We start from the raw sequence: 21,668 nt of genomic DNA, 5'->3' as shown, positions 1-21,668 counted from the left end.
TTTGTTTAAGAATTATTTAAAAATGTGTAACTAATACAATTTTACTTATAAAACTCTCAAATTTGCACAACTTAACTCTCAATCATCTTACTAAACGATGTTTGATTAAAAAAAAATCTCAAAAATTTAATTCAAGTAATACGATGTCTCAAAAAATGTAATTTTTGAAAACTTCGTAGTTTTACAGAATTCCCACCATTTTAAGACGGTATTACTCAAGTTTGAATAAATCTAATACAATTTTTTTGCTATTTTTTTAAAGCTTGTGATGTAACCTTTAAAAAACACTGAATTATTTTAGTTTAAAAATGAAATAAACAATTTATTTTTGAGAAAACTAAGAAAGATAACAAAAATGTAATACAAAAAACGAAAATTGCCAGCTGAAAAAATGTATATACAGAGTGATCAAAACTTTTTTCTGTAAAACTTAATTAAAATACATTTAATAATAAGCTTCAACAATAATAAATGTACAGCAAAAAAATTTTTTTTAGCTCTTATACAGTATGTCTGCGTAATTTGGAACCTATTGATAACTTTTTTAATATCAGTTTTACGAAAAAAAGTTATTCTTTATAAAATACTCTGCATCGTATATAATATAAGATGCAACCATCAAATATCAAATTTTGTTAATTTTGTACGAGATATGTCAAAAAATATGAATTTGACTCAAAAGTAAAGTATTTTTATATTTCACAATATCGAAAAATTTTATAAATAAAAGTTGTTTGGAATTAAAAACTATATTCCAATATGTAATTATATCCTTCTAATCGAAAATTTGTTTTTTTTAAATATTCTTTCTAATACATTTTAATTTTTAATATTATTGAGAAAATTATTTGTTTATCTTTTTTTTTAAGAATGAAATTCCATATTTGTTTGATTGAATTCTACTTGTTTTTCATTTAAATATCCGCCATTTTGGATCCGCCATTTTGAAATTTAAATTTTTAATCTTTAATTCAGATTCAACAACCTGTTAAAAATAAAGACAATAAATGTTTTAGAAAAATGTTCTTTTTTATGTTCTTTTTAGAAAATCCGCATTTTGGATCCGCCATTTTATAGTTTATAATGTTAACATTTAAGTTAGGTTTATCAAAGCTCTCAAAAATAAATATATGTAGAAATAAATACATTTTGTAAAGAAATTATGATTTTACAACAATTTTTTAAGTTATCCGCCATTTTGGATCTGCCATTTTATAATTTAAATTATCAAAATTTGATTCAGGTTCAGCAACCTCTCAAAAATATCCACATATATATGTAAACAAACACGTTTTATTAAAAAAATTCGGATTTTACAACTACTTTTGAAGGATTTTTAGGAAAAAATCCGCCATTTTGAATCCGCCATTTTGAATTTGCAAACTGTAATGTCAGATTCGGGTTCAGCATAATCAAAACTAAAATAAAAACATTTTTTATCAAAATAAAATGTTGAATTCACCCATATTCTTAACATTATTTATACAAAACAATTGTTATTGTTTAAACAATTAATAAACAATTAGCGGCGAAATTTGTGAGTAGAACTTTTTACTTTAACATATTTATAAACTAACAAAAAAAGTTTTAGAAAAATATAACCTTGTTTGATTTTTTCCGAAACATTGTATCTTTTCGTTCTAATTGCACTCCCCTACTAATAGATTTTGCATAATAAATTTGCAATATAATAGTATATTATGCAACGAGCATTTTATGATGGTCATTATGAAGCGAATATGAGGGTTGCGAAACGAGCCGTTTGAGGCGAGTTTCGTATAGAGTACGAGCTTCATAATAATAATTAAATGCAAGTTGTATACACTATTTTTTCTATGATCATTCACAACAAAAAATATATTCAAATTTATTAATTTTGTAACACAAATAAATTCAGTAGTTTGTCAGTTTAACGGTTTGTTTACATATTGAGAACTGTCAAAGCGTATGTATTTGACTCTCCATTGGCCACTGCGCGTGTACCACCTTTATAGCGAATGCCATATCGCGATTCTATTGGTTTAAAATCTGTATCTTAATGAAAATCTGCATCATAATGAAGTTCATTGTGATACAGGTAGTGACATTATAATTGATATATTATAGTAGGAGAATAGAAAATAGTTATTTATGATATAAGTGTTAAAAGTACACGTTTAAGGCACGCATGTGAAAGTTTGCAGAATGAGCGAAGCGGATTCTGCAATTCACATGATTGCCTTAAAAATGTACTTTTTAACACGTATATCATACAATATTTTTTCTACAGACGTCTTATATATCAACAATTATAATTTATTCATTCTCAATTACATGACAATATCTACAAAAACTTTTACTTGAACTTGACTGACATTCCATTTTTATATTTTTCTTGACATTACATCAAAACTGCCTATACTGTCAATACGTAAATCATAACAACCAAAGAATAACATCTTACTTTTATTGTTGTATATTCTAACAAATTTTAATAGTTTTTTTTACAAACGTGTTAAAAATGCAATAATAAAGTTTAAATTAAATTTTAAAAAATATTTTAAACCTCCTTTTTCAATTGCGCAAGTTGTACTATTAAGAGTAAACAGCGATCAACAGGTAGCAACAAAATATAACTTCGGGAGATAGTATCATAAACTTTGGCAACAGTGGTAATGTTTGACATTATCTAAGATTAATATTTTGACAATATCATAGTCGCGCTAAATGGAAGTAATAGAAAACGATTTTATTATTAACAAATAGATATTAATAAAAATAAACAAAAATGGGTGAAAATTTTATGTTAAGATAGGTATTTAGAAAGGTATTTTCATGAAATATCTAATAATTAAACAATAATAAATAATCATTTTTTGTTGCGAAACAAATTTCGATTTTCGCATAATTTTGGCACGGTTTTTAATGGACTTTTTCTTGGAAGGTTTCACTTTATTTTTCGTTTGATTTACTTTTTTCATTTTGTTAAACTATTGATAATATTTTTGGTATAAAAAATCCTCCTAAAACTTTATATACTCGCATTAGAATTCGAAATATTTTTACGTAAAATATACTTACCTACCTACATATAACTAAAACTCACAACTAACAACAATCTATTCTTTCAAAGAGGCCAACAACTTATACAACAACAACAAATATATAATAAATTAACTATTAATAAACACTACTTTCCTATGAAACAACAAAAACGAATCCTTAAATAACCACACTACTGCACTGAACAGATATCGATAGATATGACAGAACAGATTAGAGAAAATCTGACGCAGGTTTGTCAAAATGACAGTGATAATTTCCCTATGTTGCCTAATTAGTTATTTAGTTATAATATGTTCGATTTCTTGTTAGAAATAAAAAAATTTAGTAGTTCCAAGATTACACAAAATCTAGGCATGGGATAAAAAAGGTTATTAGAAGAAAGTTGTTTTTTCTTCTTAATGGCGGTACAGGCTCCTTTTTTCAATAGTTTATTATATTTCAATATTTAGTTATAGAGTAATTTCCACGTACAAACATATTTCTGAAATTGGGCTCTGTATCGCCATTCTTTATTATATTACGGATATGTGTGCCAAATCTAATATAATATTTTTAAAAAAGTTCAAATTTTTTAAAATCTTTCTGAACAAAAGGTAGACCATTTAGAAGTTGGCTAATTTTTTTACATATAAAGAGGTGCTCTACCTATCTAATACACTTTACAGAATTAAACTCGGATTATTTAAGAGGCCTCAGCAATGTTTTAAAATTATAAACAATTTTTTGGCTTATACACTTAATAATAAAAAATTTATTTTTAGCAATGCAAATAATTAAAACCGGTATAATTTGACTTAAACTTTCAAATGCTGTCAGCAGATTTGCTATTTTATTTTTTAATCAAAAGATATTCTCGTTCGAAAATTGCAATTTTTCGATTTTTTGAAAGTTCCACCGCGTTTATCTCGAAAACTATGCATCCTACGAAAAAACTTGTAAGAATATTTTTTCCTTATAATTACCTTAGAACATTTATTTTGCGAAAGATCGATGTTATGTAATTCCTCAAGTTCTTTGTTTATAACAATCTTATCGACATCCGGATCAACTGTTACCCAAAAAATTCGTGTTCTACGGGTCAAAATACATAAAAAAAACTTGGGTAAGTCCATCTCAATAAAGGAGCCCGTAGCACCCTCTCCTGGACACTGGCTGCTTAAATAATCTGATTTCAATTCTGTAAAGTGCATTAGATAGGTGGACTGCTTCTTTATATGTGAAAAAATTGACAAATCTTTGTATGTTCTAGTTTTTTTGTGCAAGAATTTAAAAAAATTTAATTTTTGAAAAAAAGTTTAGATTGCAAAACTATTATGCAAAATCTAGTTAGTCAAATTTAATGAAAGTTGGTGGACGGTTTTAGCACATTACAAAAATTTTCTAAGCGAATTAAGAAGGTTCCAAGTGTAACCTAAGTGATGGAAAAACACTGAATAAAAACAGGATTGTTTTGCCCCCTTATTTTATATTTATTGCTATTTTGCAGCAAGGGTGTTTAATTAAGACATTTTTAACTACTCGTATCTGATAGAAAATTTAATTATCTTTGTTTTATTCCTATACGACTTTGTTCCAAAATGAATCGTTTTAAACTTATAATCAAAGAAAATAGAGAAAAAAAACGAAATTTTTTGAAATTTTTAAATATTTTATTTTTTTATTATTATTAAGTTATCACCTAACTTTATCCGCAAAAATCCGAATGCCACCTCTCACATCTACCTAAAAACAGATCCTTCCTAGTCTAGCAGTAGTATACTTTTAATATTGTTTTGAATTTATTTTATTGTGACAACTTACGTAATTTAGTATTTTATTTGGTAATAAACCCACAACTTAAGTTTGAATTTAAATTTATTTGACGTTTTGACCTCTACTTTGGAAATCCTTAGTGGAAGTGGAGGAAGAATTTCAAACTTAAATAGTGGGCTTTATTCCTAAATAAAATAATACATTAATATAAAAATTTTACTGAAAAATTCTTAAAAAAATTTTATTCCTTTTACAATGGATTTTTCAATAAAATTTTGATGATTGATTATATACAGGCCAGCTACAGAAAAAAATTCTTTCTTTTCCTTGTGGATTTTTAAATTAGTATGCTTTTCTTTGTTAGCTTTGAAATCTGCTGAACGGTCTGATGAAAGTTCAAACCATCATCTAAGATCTTTCAGCAACGAGTTCTGGTGTCTTGCTACTGATCTTTTGCCCTCTTTTAACTTTTCTTGAGTATTTTACTTTCATTCTGTTCCATATTTCCTCTGTTCTTATTATATCCTCCTTGGTGATTTGTAGATATCTTCAACTGTTCTTATTTTATTTCTTATTGTTGTCGTTGGCAAAACTTTCGCTCCATGTAGGTATATTTATCACTATGCTCAGAAAGATCCTTTCCGTATTTTGTTTGGTTAGAGAGTGTGGTTCCACATTACTCCACGAAGTGCTTTCGGCACTTATCTCGGATTATCATTGGGCCAGAATTTAAAAGTCCTTAATCTCTTAATAGGCTCTTCTAAACTTCTTCATATTTACATCCACAGCTTTACCTATTTGGCCTTACACATATTTTTTTGAGTCCCAATAGCTCATATTCTTTCTTTAATTTCCTTATCATAAATAGTGGAGTCACTGAAGGTGGATATGAGCTATTACCTCCGATTTCGTTGAACCTCCATCGATTTGTATGAAAATTGGTGAGTGGTTAGAGGATATCACAAGGAATAAAGGTGACATGGTGCCAACTTGCGCTTTTACGCTGATGCTGGATGCCACCCCTTCTCGGGGGTGAAAATTATTTTATTAAAATTAACCACATAATTCGATAGAGGGACAAATTTCAAGCAAAATTTGTTATATAATGTTATTAAAATAAATCAAAACTTTTTGAGTTATTAAAGATCAAATATTTAAAATTTTCTTGAGAAAAATGCATATTTTTAACAAATTTTTCCTCAATAACTCAAAAAGTGTAAGTTTTTACAAAAAAGTTATTATTATCAAAATTAAAGCTAATAAAAAATGAAATAAACCGCTTACTAGAAAAACCTTTTAATGTTAACTAAAAGTGAGTTATAGGTAATTTAATGTATATTTTTTTGGGCGAGTAAAAAACTCTAAGTATTCAAGCTGAAATAATGGGAAATTAATGCATTTTATAACATAAACTTATTAAACATTTGTCAAAGTACTTAAAAATATCTATCAAATGAGCCCCCGAACATGTTGATAGCGTTAAAATTTATGCTCCAAAATTTTTTCAAAATTTATGCAACAAAATTTTTTCAAAATTTATCTTTTAAAAATTTTTCCAAAAAAATGTTATTTTTTTTTAATAACTCCGTTCGTGTTTACGATATCAGGTTCGTCTAAAAACTGCTTGAAAGTTAATTCCAAGTTTTATTTAAGCACGTCGAATTTAATATTTTAAACCCCTTACTTTTTTAAAAATAAAAGGTTAAATGACCCCGGGTGCATTACCACAGCAAAATTTAAGATTTAAACGTTTCAATCTCTGTTATTAGTCTCGGAGTTATTATCAAAAGAATATAAGAATTACAATAATTTTAAAAACTAAGATTTTTTATATTATATCTTTTTTTCAAAAATATGCATTCTAAACCGGTCAAAATTATCGAAAATATTAATTATGCTAATATAAAGAAGTTCTTGTAAGGATTACTATAAATTTTAATTTTTGTGGAAATGGCGTATGTTTTATTTTTCACTTTTTCCTAAAAAAATCGAAAAGGTTCTTTTATTTTCATTAAAACTTGCTTAATTTTCACGCTATTACCTTGTTCTGAAGCTCGCTTGATAGGTATTTCGAAGTACTTTGACAAATGTTTAGCAGGAATATTTTATATATTGCTACGTTTTCCGGTTATTTAAGCTTGAATACTTAGAGTTTAGTACTCGTCGAAAAAATACACATTCAATTGCCAATAACTCACTTTGAACTAACATAAGTTTAGTTCTTTATGTGAGGAATGTATTCAATTTTTATTATCTTCAATTTCAGTACTAATAACTTTTTTGTAAAAGCTTATAATTTTTTATTTATACGTGAAAACCAATTTAAAACATGCATTTTTTTACGAAAAAATAAAATTTTTGGTCTTTAATAAGTTAAAAAGTGTTGATTTATTTTAATAACTTTACAAAACAAATTTGGCTTATAATTTGTCCCTCTATCGACTTATGGTATTATTATTAATAAAATAATTTTCACCCCGAGGAGGGGTGGCATCCAACCCCAGGGTAAAAGCGCAAGTTGGCATCATGTCACCTTTGTTCCTTGAGGTATTCTCTAATTACTCACCAATTTTCATGAAAATCTATGGAGGTTCAACGAAATCGGAGGTGAAAACCTTCAGTGACTGCACTAAAATGCTGGCGACCACATTTGCTCACCTTATTCTATTGAAATCAGCTTGAAATAGACCAGTTGACGTTAGACCAGTCAATTTCATAAGTTTGCTAGCCACGATATACGTCTACATCCAGGGCCTCTCTTACCCTCAATCTTGAATCATAGAAAAAACTGTAGAAGTCGGTATTTACTCTATCTATCTAATCAGCCTTAAACGCCCATTCCTAGGCGTAGGTCTTGAAACCTCTTCACTCTGGGTATAGAGATTTTTAAAGAGAAGAACTGACAAAAGATGGGGAAAAATTAATGAGAAGAGATTTAAGACGAAAAGAAGAGGGGCTTAGCTCAGGAAAAAAAATTAAAAGGACAGAGAGACACTAAATCTCAAGTGAGTATTCGGGCTTGCTTCAATACACCGAATATTGGCTTTGGAGATATGAGAAGAAAATTTGGTAATGAAATGGTAGTAACTAGAAAGAAAATGAGACCTGTTAATAAAAAAACTTAATATAACTAGGTAAGAAGATAGAAATAAAGTGATATAAAAAGGACGATAAATAGAGCAGAAGGGCGCCAACTCAACAAGAGGTTTAGATTTTTTTTTGAAGTCAAGAATTACAAGAAATAAATGACACTAGATACGATCACCTCAAATACAAAATATTAAATACTAACCTTGTCTTGCTATATTATATACTGGTAATACAGACTGAAGTAAAACAGCAACCTTACTAATAACAAATATATTAACAATCAATGTTAAATATTAACAATTAACGTAATAACAGTGATAGTGGATGGGGAAAAGATCAAATAGGACCGCAAAGGCCACTTAACAAGCAATTATCCACTATCACTGGCCAAGCAAAGGTGTTAAAATCAAAATCCAAATCAAAAGTCCGTCAGAATAGCACTAAGTCCTTACGACTAAAAAGTTAGTAATTATTTCCTAAATTGAACTCGTCTAGGTGAGATGCACGACTAGAACGCTACGGTTACCAAAAATAATAAAGATCTCACCTAGCAAAAACACTAATAAGTAATTATATAATGAGTGGGTCAGTGACTCTATATACAATGTAAAAACCTTCAATACATATTCCCTATTTTAAAACCTCGACAAAATTTTACCCCCGATTCCCTATTATATTTGAAGATACAATGATTTATAGTTATTATTAAAAGGAAGACCTGATTTTATTTATTTAAGCAAATTACTAAATATATAGAACCAAAGAAAGAAAAAACAACGACCTAAAACCTATCTATCACGAAAATATGTACCACTTAGTTCACCTACCTGTATGCATACAGTAAGTTTACACAGTAACAAATCTAGAATACCCAAAGTAAATAAGAACTTATCTTGTACAACAGCCGATGGTAAAAAAAATGAAAGTCCTTAGGAAAAATCCTTTTGGCACAACAAAGCTAGTTGGCTGCTGTGATGGGTAAGTCTTATCGGAAAATCCTGGATGTTGTGAACTCAGGTAGTGGTTTTCTCCAAAATGAACAGTAGCCTGGGCCGAAAAAACTGTTTTCTAAAATTCAACTTACCGTAGTGCTAAAAATATGTCTTTGGTGCAAAAAAAAACATCTAAAAAAAATTGGGGCCTTACTCCAATATTTAGCCGCGCCCCTGGGCCCCCAAGGGGGTCAACTTTTTTTGTTCTTTTTTTTTCATCTCCGTAGTAAAAAAATTGTTGTAAGTAATATTTGTAGTATCATATCAAAAAATAACATTAATATTCGAATATTTAACCGCGCCCCGCGCCCCTTCAAAAGAGTCCTCTTTATGCTGTTAGCGTAACTGCTGACGCACTTTTCAAGTTCAATCATCTATAAATAGCGCAACGCATATCTCGGTATTTTCGGTGTTAGAAGACGCCGCGCCACGCCGGCTTAGACTTGTCAGTCCCTCCTTTCCCTCCTAGTGTCCCTCTTACACAACTTCACATAAATGCACGAGAGCCGATCAGCCGAGTTCCTTATCAGTTTCGAATTAGTCGTCGTTGTGGGAGCTTTGGTGAAATAAGAATAAAACTATATTTTAAAATGTCTTTTATAAAAAGCCGGGAGAGTGACAGTTGTCCTCTATTCGGAAATGTTAAGGATATTTGTGTGGACAGTTCCGTTCAACTTCCGACTTACCAGGACATAATACAGTGTTAGTGTGTGAAGGTAGCAAACAACCTTCTGCAAGTGAAATCGCTAATACCGTGGCAAAAAAAGTGAAAGACATATGGATTCGTGCATCACTTCCAGTTCTAGGACATACGCGTATTTGCGAGATGATTGTAGCTTACAATAAAAAATATCGGACTATTCTTAAACCTTTTAAAAGTAGAAAAACCCCATTTCTCGATGAAAAGTTAAAGAAGTTTAAATTAGACTCCCTTAAAATTTTTGACATTTTGTGCTTGTAAATGTGTGAACTTAAAGAATTGCAAGTGCGATAAATCACGTAAAATACCAGAAGTAGAGTGGGAATTTATTACCGATCAACGAAATGACAGAAGAATGATAATAGGAGGTATTGATAAAGTTAAAACTGCACAACTTAACAAACAAATGTTAAGAAAAGAAAAAGAGGCAAAGAGATACACTAAAAATGAAACTGATTTCTTATTAAGGAATCATAAGGAATCCTTACCTGGTACTAGCGGCACACAAAAGGTAACTGACATTATTACGGATTCTGATTTGAATGACACTTCTTCAGAATCTTCTCTTGTTGAAGATAGCGAAGAAGAATTTAAATGTCCTTATGTTGATAAACCTAAGAGGCTTAAAATACTAAAAACAAAGCAGCAAATGAGAACGCCATTGCCTTGTACTGCACAAATAGCGGACCTAACTGGTGCATCTAATAGAACTGTAGCTAAAATTGCATCTGCAGTACTAGAAGATATGAAAATAATTGCTCCGAATAAGTTATCTAACGTCATAGATAAAAACAAGGTCCGTAGAGAAATAGAAAAAAATCGAAAAGCTCTTCAGCAGATACCTCTCGCTATCACAGTAAAAGGGTTATACTTTGATGGGCGCAAAGATAAGACACTGCATCAAGTTGACGGAAGACGAACTACGAAACTTGAAGAACATATTTCAATAATACAAGAGCCAGGAAGTATTTACTTTGGACACGTAACTTTACAGACTTCCGGAACTGCAGAACATATTTTTAATGGACTAATTTCATCCTTAGAAAAACAGAACACAGATCTTAATGAAGTAGTAGTAATCGGCTCTGACGGAACCAATGTAAATACAGGATGGAAAAACGGAGTCATTCGCAAAATTGAAAGTCACATTGGCAAACCATTGCAGTGGAGTATTTGTTTGCTACACGCCAATGAGCTCCCTCTAAGACATTTGTTGCAAGAGTTAGATGGCATCACAAAAGGACCTTACACATTTTCAGGTCCGATAGGCGCACTTCTTAAAGAATGTGAAACAAGGTCCGTGGTTAAATTTGAATCAATTTCTTGTGTGCTCCCAGTTGTGATACAACAAGATTTAAGTAATGATCAACAATACCTTTATAAAATTTGTCTGGCAATTAACGCGGGATATTGCCAAGAAAGCTTAGCGAATAAAACACCTGGAAAAATGAGTCATGCTCGCTGGCTTACAACAGCTAATAGGTTGTTACGGTTATATGTGTCTACAAATGACCCCTCCGAAAATTTAAGAGTGCTTGTAAAGTTCATTATAAAAGTATATGCGCCAATGTGGTTCCAAGTTAAATCTAAACCCGTAATAGAATACGGTGCAATACATTTATGGAATGCGATTAAAGCATCAAGAGAACTTCCAGGTAATGTGCAAAATATATTTCAGAGGGTAATTTTAACCAACTCATATTTTCTGCACCCTGAAAATTTACTCTTAGCAATGCTTTTTGATTCTCGTGATCATGTTAGAGAACTAGCAGTGCGTCGAATTATTAAAGCTAGAAAACAAAAATCAACAGAAGTTGTACGATATTTTAAAATTCCAGACATACAGTTTGACGCTGATGATTATATTTTTTTAATTGATTGGCAAAAGTGTTTTTTATCAGAGCCTCCTTTAACAACGAAGCTTACTGACGATTTCCTTCTTAAGCTAATCAAGGATAAAAGGGCACCCGACTTTATTGACAAATTCCCATGTCACACACAAGCCGTAGAACGGTATGTGAAAATCGTAACAGAGGCTTCGGAAAAAGTATGTGGAGAAACGACAAGAGACGGCTATATTAGGGCGAAACTAAATGCTAGAAAAAAGTTACCAGAATTTGAAAACAAAAATCAGTATTTTAAAACAGAAGATTTAAAATAGAAAAATAAGACAGGTGGGTGGGAGGGAGGAGCTTGAGGTGTAGCTACCTCCACGTGGTAAGCTCTGGGTTGGTTTGATCTATTAAAGTATTTTTTTGCAATGCAAATAAAAATTAATTACAAACAGTACATTTAAATGATCAAATCAAGCGAAATGCTACACAAACTAGTCTCTCTTTGATGTTTTCACTACACTTAAACTGTGCGGGGCGCAGTTTAAAATTCAGATATCCATTTTATTTTTTAACAGCTTACTTTTGACAATATTTGAAAGGATTTTTTCACTACGAAAATAATCAGTAAACGAAAAAAAAAAAAAAAAAAATTGGGCCCTTGGGGGCCTCAGGGGCGCGGCTAAAAATTCGAATACCGGCCTGAGTTTTTTTCTGTCTTATTTTTATTACAAAAGACAAATTTTTTACTATACGGAGTTCCACTTTTACAAAAAAAAAATTTTTTTGCCCATTTCGGCCCAGGCTAATGAACAGCACACTCTATGAGTGAACCATGGCAGAGTTGCTACTAATACTACTGGTACATACTTCAAGCGGTATAAGGTAACTAAATGATTAAACCACTAATTGACTGTGGCTAAGTTACTGAATGAGTATGTGACGGAATCTAAAATAAAGTTTATCAAGTTTAAGTATATTCTTAATAACAGTATGTATACAGTACAAGTTCACTGCACTGGGATCCAAAACAAAAAACTCAGGTTAGGTATGTGTCATGTCAAAATTTATGAAGTTACTTCAATGTAGACATGACAGACTTGCGCGAAGCATGAACATGCGCAGAGTGCAGAAGGCTGTATAATACTTATGGAAAAATTTTTATATAAAAAAAAAACGGCAAAAAGCCTAATGGTAGCACATGAAGTAAATTGAAATTTAAATGTAACAATAAAACTTATGACCTTGAATGACTGTTCCTTTGCAAATGGGAATGAATATCATTATTATAATATGGATTATATATAAATGTATGTGGTAAATAAATCTAACGAAATACCTGACTACAATGATGGATTGAATATTACAAGGAAGAAATGCGAGATATAATATAAATGCATTATGTACTTACTGAAACAAGCGGACACGTCGCGCTGTCGGAAAATATAATTCTTTTATATGAATATGTTTCCAGATGTATTCAAGTTTGATATGTTAGTTTTCCCACATGTATTAGGCTAATGTTCGATTTATTTTAGTTACATTTCATTTGGTTTCAACTCCGTCACAAACAATGAGAATAAAATCTCCGACGTGCCGCTGTGAGTTCACTGACCTGACTAAAATTTCTTGCTTACGATTTTTGCCTAGCGCCAAGCAAGTCCGAGGAGCGACCTCTGTTGGTTGCTCAGTCGCCATAGGCGGGCGAAGCCAAATTATTGAAGGGCAACGGGTAACCGTTACAGTCTCCCCTGTTAATCTCCATTGGCTGGGCGATCTGCATCCAGTCCTTTCCTGCCGTTCTCTTAAGGTCGCCCGTCCATCTCATCTGTGCTCTTCCTCTTTTTCTTTTCTGTTCCCATGGTCGCTGGTGTAGAATTCGCTTATTCCATCTTTCATCATTTTGCCGAAGAGTGTGTCCGGTGTGTTGCATTTATACGCCACAAGAAAATACACTTAAAAACAGCGGATTTGTTTATTTTTTTTTTGAAAAAATACACTTAGTTGTTTGTTATAAACCTTATTCGGCATCAGTGAATAATTGGAGTTCCTTCTCAGTAAGTCAATTGGGATTTATAACTGGAATCATGGAATAACTGGATTACATGATAAATAAAATTACTAATAAAATTTTTTTTGAGAGATGTGATTTTTTACAGGAGAAAAAGTATTGTTTATAAAGAAAAATATATTTTGTCCCATAATGACTAAAAAACAATTGAAATATGTACTTATATTACTACTTATATTAATATAATCGTGGCCTATATTGTCCACCACCGGAAACAACAAATAATAAACTGTAAATTACGATCTTCCCAGAACGCCGATTATAACGAAACTAAAACCAAATTGTAAAGCACATTCCAGTGATAGGTTAGAGAGATAAACAAGGTCAAAAATTAAATTTTTAAATATATTTGCAGTAGAATTCTTATATCTGGCGCAGGGCCGGATTTAGGGGGGGGGCAGGCTGGGCAGCTGCCCGGGGCCCCCACATTTCGGGGGCCCCCACAAAGCCCCAAACATAAGAGGTTCATTTAAACAGATATTGGCAGGAGATACAGGAACTCGACAATGTATGACAAGTATAAAATGAAGGAGCGTAGGAGTGATAATATAATACATTGTTCATGGTTATGTTTTTCACCTTCCACCCAGTGAGCGTATTGCTTCGTTTGTAAACTCTTATCTAGTGTTCGTACACATTTTAGCCACAGAGGATTTTGTGATTGGACACATGCAGACCGTAGGCTTATGGATCACGAAATGTCTAAAGCACACAAAAGAATTGGGTGTATTGATACTGAAATAGCAAAACAGAAAATGGTAACTCAATGAATAATTTTAGTGTTATAAAGTTTATTTGTGAACGAGATTTAGCATTTCACAGCGACAATGAGTTATCGAGTTCATCACAAAATGAAAATTATTTGGGAATACTCCATTTATTAGCTGAATATGATCAATTTTTGCAGCACCATATTTTAGAAATATTCAAATCCTGCACCGAGAGAAAAAAATTCTTGACATAAAGAAACTTTATTAATATTTAAGAAAGATCGACTTGGCATATTGCCTAAGAAATATATCTTTGTATGTAAGATATAATTTTCTAAAATATTTCAAATAAATTCTACTACAGCCAAAGAAATATATCTTAAACATGATTGAACTATCACTTTCTGGCAAACTTCAAATCCATTTATCAGAAAGAAATTACACTTGATGTTAATTAATTTTATTAGTCATAAAAATATATTTTCTACACATTAGAAAACTATTCTTTCTGAGCAATAATATTTCTTAGTAAGGAATATTATTATTTTACTATTAATAATTAATTTATTTAATGTTAAGAAATATATTTCGCAGAGATAAACGTATATTTAGAGTTAAGTTAATATTTCTTGAAAATAAAGTGATATTACATACGGCGAAATAAATCATTGTGTTAAGGTAAAATCATTATTTATTAATAAAACAAGATATAAAACGTTATTATTACATACAAATATTTTCTCCACTCTTAAACCACTGACTTCTACACAACAATAAAGGGATGGAGAGGCAAATCCAACTTCCTCAAATTTTCCTTCTTTTGTTAATAGCACTTTGTATATCGGCAATTCACTAAAACAAAATCATTATGTAGAAAGAGTAAACTTACTTTAATAAAATTTTTTTATAAAGATATAGATATTTATTTTGACAAATTTAGGAAATACAAAAAAAAACAAATACACGGCCCCACATAAGAACTATTAATACTAATAATAATCAATCATTTTTAGTTCAAACATGGCATTATTTAACCTATACATCTTTGTTTATTTTTTTTTCTTTTTGTTAATGAAATATTAATCGTTTATCTGTATAATATTAAGTCACACAATAAACATTGTTTAGCTAAAACAAGAGGGAAAATACAACCAATGTAAAACATTGAAGCAGACATAATAATATGTAATTTTCTTAATTTTTATAATCTAAAAGAGACAGCATACCTAATCATTAAGACATTTTATTAAGGGAAAGTATTATTAGTTTACATCTAAGTCATTTAATACACATTAACTAATTCACGGTTTTCGGCAATAACATTTCTTAACCATAAACATATATTTCTTTTAGACTAACTGATTTCTTTATCTCAAATAAATTAACAGAAAAAATCCTCAGCGTTGCACCCGCCATGTTTGATATAGCGTTGTATTGTATATTTTTATAGAAGACGATACATTCAAGAAACCTATTATGGTTGATGCATAAGTATAAACATTTTTAAAAAGGTACTTACATGTATGAAGTTCTACCATTTCTGGAAGGCCCCGCAGTTGGTTAATAACTATTTTCTTAATATTGTTCTGAAGCTATATATTATATCATTCTGTCCCAGCTTTAAATTGTGGCATATTTCCCAGTTGGAATAATAAGCTCCTTTATTTCAGAGTCGTCCATCATTATACCTAAAAAGCATATAAAGATACTATTATGTTTCTATTTTAACCATTCGGATACGCAACAATATTATTATTACATCTTAAATTACTCAATTTACTTTTATTTAATACCTATATATGTACGTACCTTCAAAATATCCGTTAATTTTTAAAGTACACCAATAAATCCAACATCCATCTATATTAACATGAACATATCACGCCATCTTGACAAACACTGACGACTAAATCATAAATAGTTAGTCTGCGCAATTCTTTTGTGGAAGAAAATCTCTTTGCAAGTAATTTTATTTTATAATCACAGTTACTACAGAGGGTATTTCTGAAGAATTATTTCTTGTGGTTTAAAATATTTATTTGATTGCAAGAAAATTTCTTGTTCACAAATATAAATATGGATTAACTTAACACTATATTTCTTATACTGCAAAATATTTGTAGTTTTCAATTTAAGAAATAAAAACTTTAGGATAAAAAAATTAAATGTAACCATTAATGCATTTCTTAGTATTGAAGAAATTATCTGTAAGAAATTATTGAGGTGTGTTTAAAAAACTCGTTTCTTTATATGTGAACCGGTATGTTTAAGTTAATAGGATATGTTAACTTTTAAGAAATATTGCTCAAAGAAATCGGTGTTTTAGGAGAAAAGAAATTGTTCTCTCGGTGTGGAAGCGATGTCAACTATGTGTCTTCAACCATATGTAAGGAAATTGTACATCCGATGGGTCAAAACGTATTAAATGAAATAGTTTCAAGGATTAAGAAGTCAAAATATTATTCAGTTCATACCAATGAATTAACTGTGATATTTCGTTACATAGAATGTTTTACTCCTGTTGAAAGGTTTACCATATTTTTGTAAAATCGCAGTCATAAAGCAGAAGATATATTTAATTCTCTAATGACATTTTTGCAAGAACATGATATCGATTTGAAAAACTGCAGGTGACCGTTCTACGTTAATGCGTCAGTTATCAGTGGAAAATGCAATAGTGTTCAGGCTGAAATTATAGAACAAAAAGGTACGTATCTATACGTGGGTGTTCCGTGCTCGTTGTAGCTGCTCAAATGGATACGGCATGCGCTCCCCTACATATAAACCGCAAACCGGTTGAATAAAAGAGGTTGAGCGCCGTGTTGCAACACCAACGTATCCACTATGTGGAGCTGCTACAGCGAGCACGGAGCACCCACGTATGGATACGTACCTTAATATCTTGGAGTTGTGGATTCCTTGTGTCGCCCACTCTCTAAATTTAGTTTCAAAAGCTGCAACTGAGTGTTATCATGCATTAGCATAGCACAGCATTCTTTAATTTCTTATAAGAACTAGCCATATGTATTTTTCACTTCCTCTATGTACATATAGAGAGAACTTAACAGAATTTTTAAAAGCTGGAAAATTGGAAAATTTAACTCTCAATGAAATTGAAGCTCACTCACTAAAGCTTACCAACATTTATAGCAATGGTTTAGATGAAAACTTATGTGTCCATCTGATACAGTTTTTTAAGATTCTTCAATTCATTTAAAGAGGAAATCAGCTCATCAAATATAAGCAAAGAACTTCAAATGTACCAACTGCTAAAAGAAAAGAATATGAATGATGCTTTTCCAAATGTTGAGGTGACACTTTGTTTATATTTAGTGCTGATGCTAACTAACTGCTGTGGTTAGAGATCATTCTCAAAATTTAAGTTAATTAAAAATCGACTTCGGTCTATGATGGGCCAAGAATGTTTGAATCATTTCTCTACAATGAGCATTGGCCACGATGTCTTAATGCAACTAGGTATGTCCCACAAAATCAAAAAATTTTCAATTAAAATATCTCGAAAAGTTACCGGACTTTAACCATACATCTTACTATTATTTTTAATATTTTACTGTAACAAGTTACAGCTCTTGTACTTTTTATTATTTAAAATTATATTTATAAAAGTAGATCAATATTTTTTTAATGGTAGGAGGTAGGGCCCCCACACCAATTCTGCCCAGGGGCCCCCACTACCTTAAATCCGGCTCTGATCTGGCGTACAAAATACGCCAGCGCGTGTAGTTAAAGGTTAATAAACAACATATCAAAAAGTTCTACTCGAGAAGTGGGTGCTTCATTTTTTTATTAAACAAATGAACTGCGAAATTAGATGTTTTTTTAAATAACTCCGAAAGTATAAACTTTAGAAAAAAACTTACTTCATCATTGAAAAATTCAGATAATTTTACAAAAAAAAACCTTTTATAAAGATTTTTCTAAAATTAAATCTGTAATTTTTTATTTATAACGCTAAAGTCTCCCTTCTCACAAACATTGGCGCACTGTAAACTAGCGTTCGGAGAAGTGCACGGTTGAGTTATTTTAATGTAATTCTTTAACTAATGGATCAAATAAAATTTTACAAATTTGACATGAAAGAAGATAAATTAAGCTATCTTATGGTTATAATAAAAAGAAATAAAATTTATGGGCATAAGTACAGTGTGTACGGAAAGTGCGACTTACATGAATTTTGTTTAAAAATGATTTAAAAATTTGTAACTAATACAATTTTTCTTAAAAAACTCTCAATTTTGCACAACTTACCTTTCAAACATCTTACTAAACAATGTTTCATTAAATAAAAATCTCAAAAATTTAATTCAAATGATACGACGTCTCAAACAATGCAATTTTTGAAAACTTCGTAGTTTTAGAGAATTACCACCATTTTAAGACGGTATTGCTCAAGTTTGAACAGATTTATTACAATTTTGTAGATGATTTTTTAAAACTTAGGATGTAATCTTTAAAATTCACTGAATTATTTTACTTTAAAAATAAAATGTAGTATTTCTTTTTGAGAAAATTAAGAAAGATAACAAGAATGTAATACAAAAACCGATAATTATCAGCTAAAAAAATGTTTATACAAAGTGATCAAAACTTTTTTCTGTAAAACTTACCTAAAATACATTTAATAATGAGCTTTAACAATAATAAATGTTCAACAAAAAATAATTTTTTAACTCTTATACAGCACGTCTGCGTAACTTGAAACCTATTGATAACTGTTTTTATTTTAGTTTACGAAAAAAAGTTATTCTTTATAAAATACTTTGCATCGTATATAATCTAGGATGCAACCATCAACTATCAAATTTTATTAATTTTATACGAGGTATGTCAAAACTATGAATTTCACTCAAGAGTAAAATACCTTTATATTTCACAATATCGAAAATTGGTATTAAAAAAAGTTGTTTCTAATTAAAAAATATGTTTCAGTGTTCAATTACATCCTTCTAATTAAAATATTGTGAATAATAAAGGCACTTAACTCTTAGAAAAATTTATATTTTTTACATACCTCGTATAAAATTGAAAACGTTTGATATCTGATGATTGTATCTTAGATTTTAGACCAGGTAGAGCATTTTATAAATAATAACTTTTTTTCGTAAAATTGATAATAAAATAGTTCTCATACCTAATTTTAATAAAATGATAAGTACCTACCCGTAATTTGAGAAATTTTTTTTTAAATTAGTATGATGTAATTGTATATTAAAACATAGTTTTTAATTTCAAACAATTTTTCCTAATAGCATTTTTTGATATTCTGGAATATAAAGGTACTTTACTCTTTAACGGAATTCATATTTTTGACGTAACTCGTATAAAATTGATAAAATTTGATATCTGATGGTTGAGTTTTAGATTTTTAACTATCCAGAGAATTTTATGAAGAATAACTTTTTTCGTAAAATTGACAATAAAAAAGTTTTCCATGTGGTTCCTAGCTACGCACGCAGACATACTGTATAAGAGTTTCTGTATAAAAATTTTCAAATTGTAATGCCATATTCGGATTCAGCATAATCAGAAACAAAATAGAAACATATTTGATCAAAGTAAAATTATGAATTCAACTATATTTTTAAAATTATTTATACAAAACAATTGTTATTGTTTAAACAATTAATAAACAATTAGCGGCCAAATCTGCGAGTAGAACTTTTTACTTTAACATATATATAAACTAACAGAAAAGGTTTTAGAAAAATATAAGGTTGTTTGAATTTTTCCGAAACAATGCATATTTTCGTTCTAATTGCACTCCCCAATGTTAAATATTCTATTATTATTTTTGATTTCTTATCTTATTGCTAAGTTTTACAGAACAGTATTTTAATGTATCTAATGGAATTTATTTTCAAACTGTTTTGATTTCGTAAATTCCACAATTAGAAAGCCGTTTCCGAAATATGGTTATGTAAAGTTTTCCAAAAAAATCCAAAACACTGTGGCCATACATAAATAAGTTTTTCTCAAACAAAAAAAAATATTTTGATTCAGATTTTTTCCAAAAAGTTCATAATACATAGTTCTGTTGTTAATAATATACTAAAATTTTATCATTGGATATTGATGAAAGTCTTACAGAACAGCATTTTAATGTAATGTAATTTATTTTTAAACTGATTTGATTTCATAAATTTCCCCAATTAGAAACTCGTCAAAATATTATTACGATTTAAATACAAACTTTTGACCACCAATCGTGTTTCGACTGTACTGTATTGAATATTTCAACGTGTTAAGTTTTTGCAAACCTTTTGCAGCGCTATCGTAGTTTTAAACTTCCAGCCACAAGTAGAGGCTTCCTCTCTGCTTCTGTTTCAGCCAGTATCGATTGAAAAGTAGTACCTCCGCATTTTTACAGTAGTAGACAGTGTTTTTCTTACATTCTTATTCTTACACCTTGAGCTATCACAAGTAAGTATCTACCTACTTTAAAATTATCTTGTAAAATTTTTAGAACTTTCAAAGGTGTATATCGAACTTTTAGTTTTATTTGAATATTATCGGTATAGGGTCAATCCATGCCAAGTGGTCCAATATAAATTAAGTTGGTTGCTGGACTATATTTTTTATTTTTCTACCTTTTAAGCTTCAGTCTATAGAGACTACAGAATTCCATTTATTTTATTTTAAAAAAATTTAGTTTGCCGATGACGGCCATTTTTGTTAAAGCGTATCGATCATTTGCACGGAAAACATGGCTTCGCTCTGTAGCCAATATTTTCACTGAGGTTTGCCCTAGAACAATAAATCAAAACCACACTTTTTAGAAAAGTATGCTCTAAAAAAACGGCCTATAGCATTATTTAATTTCAAACTACCCTTAACGCCTTAAATAAACCTTAAAATTTGAAAAGGTAAACTGATAAAATTCCATTTTCAGCATTTTTTTTAACAGCATAAGGCAAGCCGATAATGGTTTGTAATTTTTTTCTGCAAAAGACATACGTACATACATTAAGTTAAAAAAGTTTGAGCTTTGAGACTTGAGTAAATTTTTTCAAAAAAAATCTCAAATATGTAATTTTTTGAAAAATCTCAAAGTTTGACCTCTTACATCTCTGATGGGCACGGATGAAAAAATTTGAAATTTGGCTAAATATTAGCCCCTAGCAAGCAGAATAAGGAGTAAAAATTTGGAGTTGCAGACTTATCTCATATAGGAGTTACAGGCCTGAAAATATGGTCAAAAATCAAAATAGTCAAAATTTGAGCGTTTGCAGGCAGGGTAATTAAAATTCAAATAAACTGTCTAATGAAATAAAAATTAATCTATTTTCACCAGATTTCACAATGAATACAAATTTATACAGAGTGGGCCAAAGAAAAGAGTTCACCTTGATATTTGGCAGTTATTATATTTTAAGGGAATGCCGAAACAGGTCGATTTTTATTTTTAAGTTACAATTTTTTTATATATATTTCATACGTCTCCATGACGTGTCATCG

The 21,668-nt window shown here is 30.0% G+C and overlaps 1 protein-coding gene across 3 annotated transcripts in view; it reads left to right on the top strand.

The window, feature by feature from the left end:
* Nucleotides 1-21,668, top strand: part of LOC126889763 (lipase 3-like) — a 175,025-nt gene that overhangs the window by 29,225 nt on the left and 124,132 nt on the right. The window contains exon 1 of one of the 3 annotated variants that reach the window (XM_050658340.1): nucleotides 20,580-20,633. The exons of the other annotated variants lie outside the window; for them this stretch is intronic. The gene's annotated coding sequence lies outside the window, so the exon portion shown is untranslated. Of the gene's footprint in view, nucleotides 1-20,579; nucleotides 20,634-21,668 lie in introns of those variants that run through there. 3 annotated transcript variants of the gene reach the window in all.

The sequence above is a fragment of the Diabrotica virgifera genome, chromosome 8 (genome assembly GCF_917563875.1).
Source record: "Diabrotica virgifera virgifera chromosome 8, PGI_DIABVI_V3a".
Taxonomy (NCBI): Eukaryota; Metazoa; Arthropoda; class Insecta; order Coleoptera; family Chrysomelidae; genus Diabrotica; species Diabrotica virgifera.
This window is presented reverse-complemented; position numbering and strand designations above follow the sequence as displayed.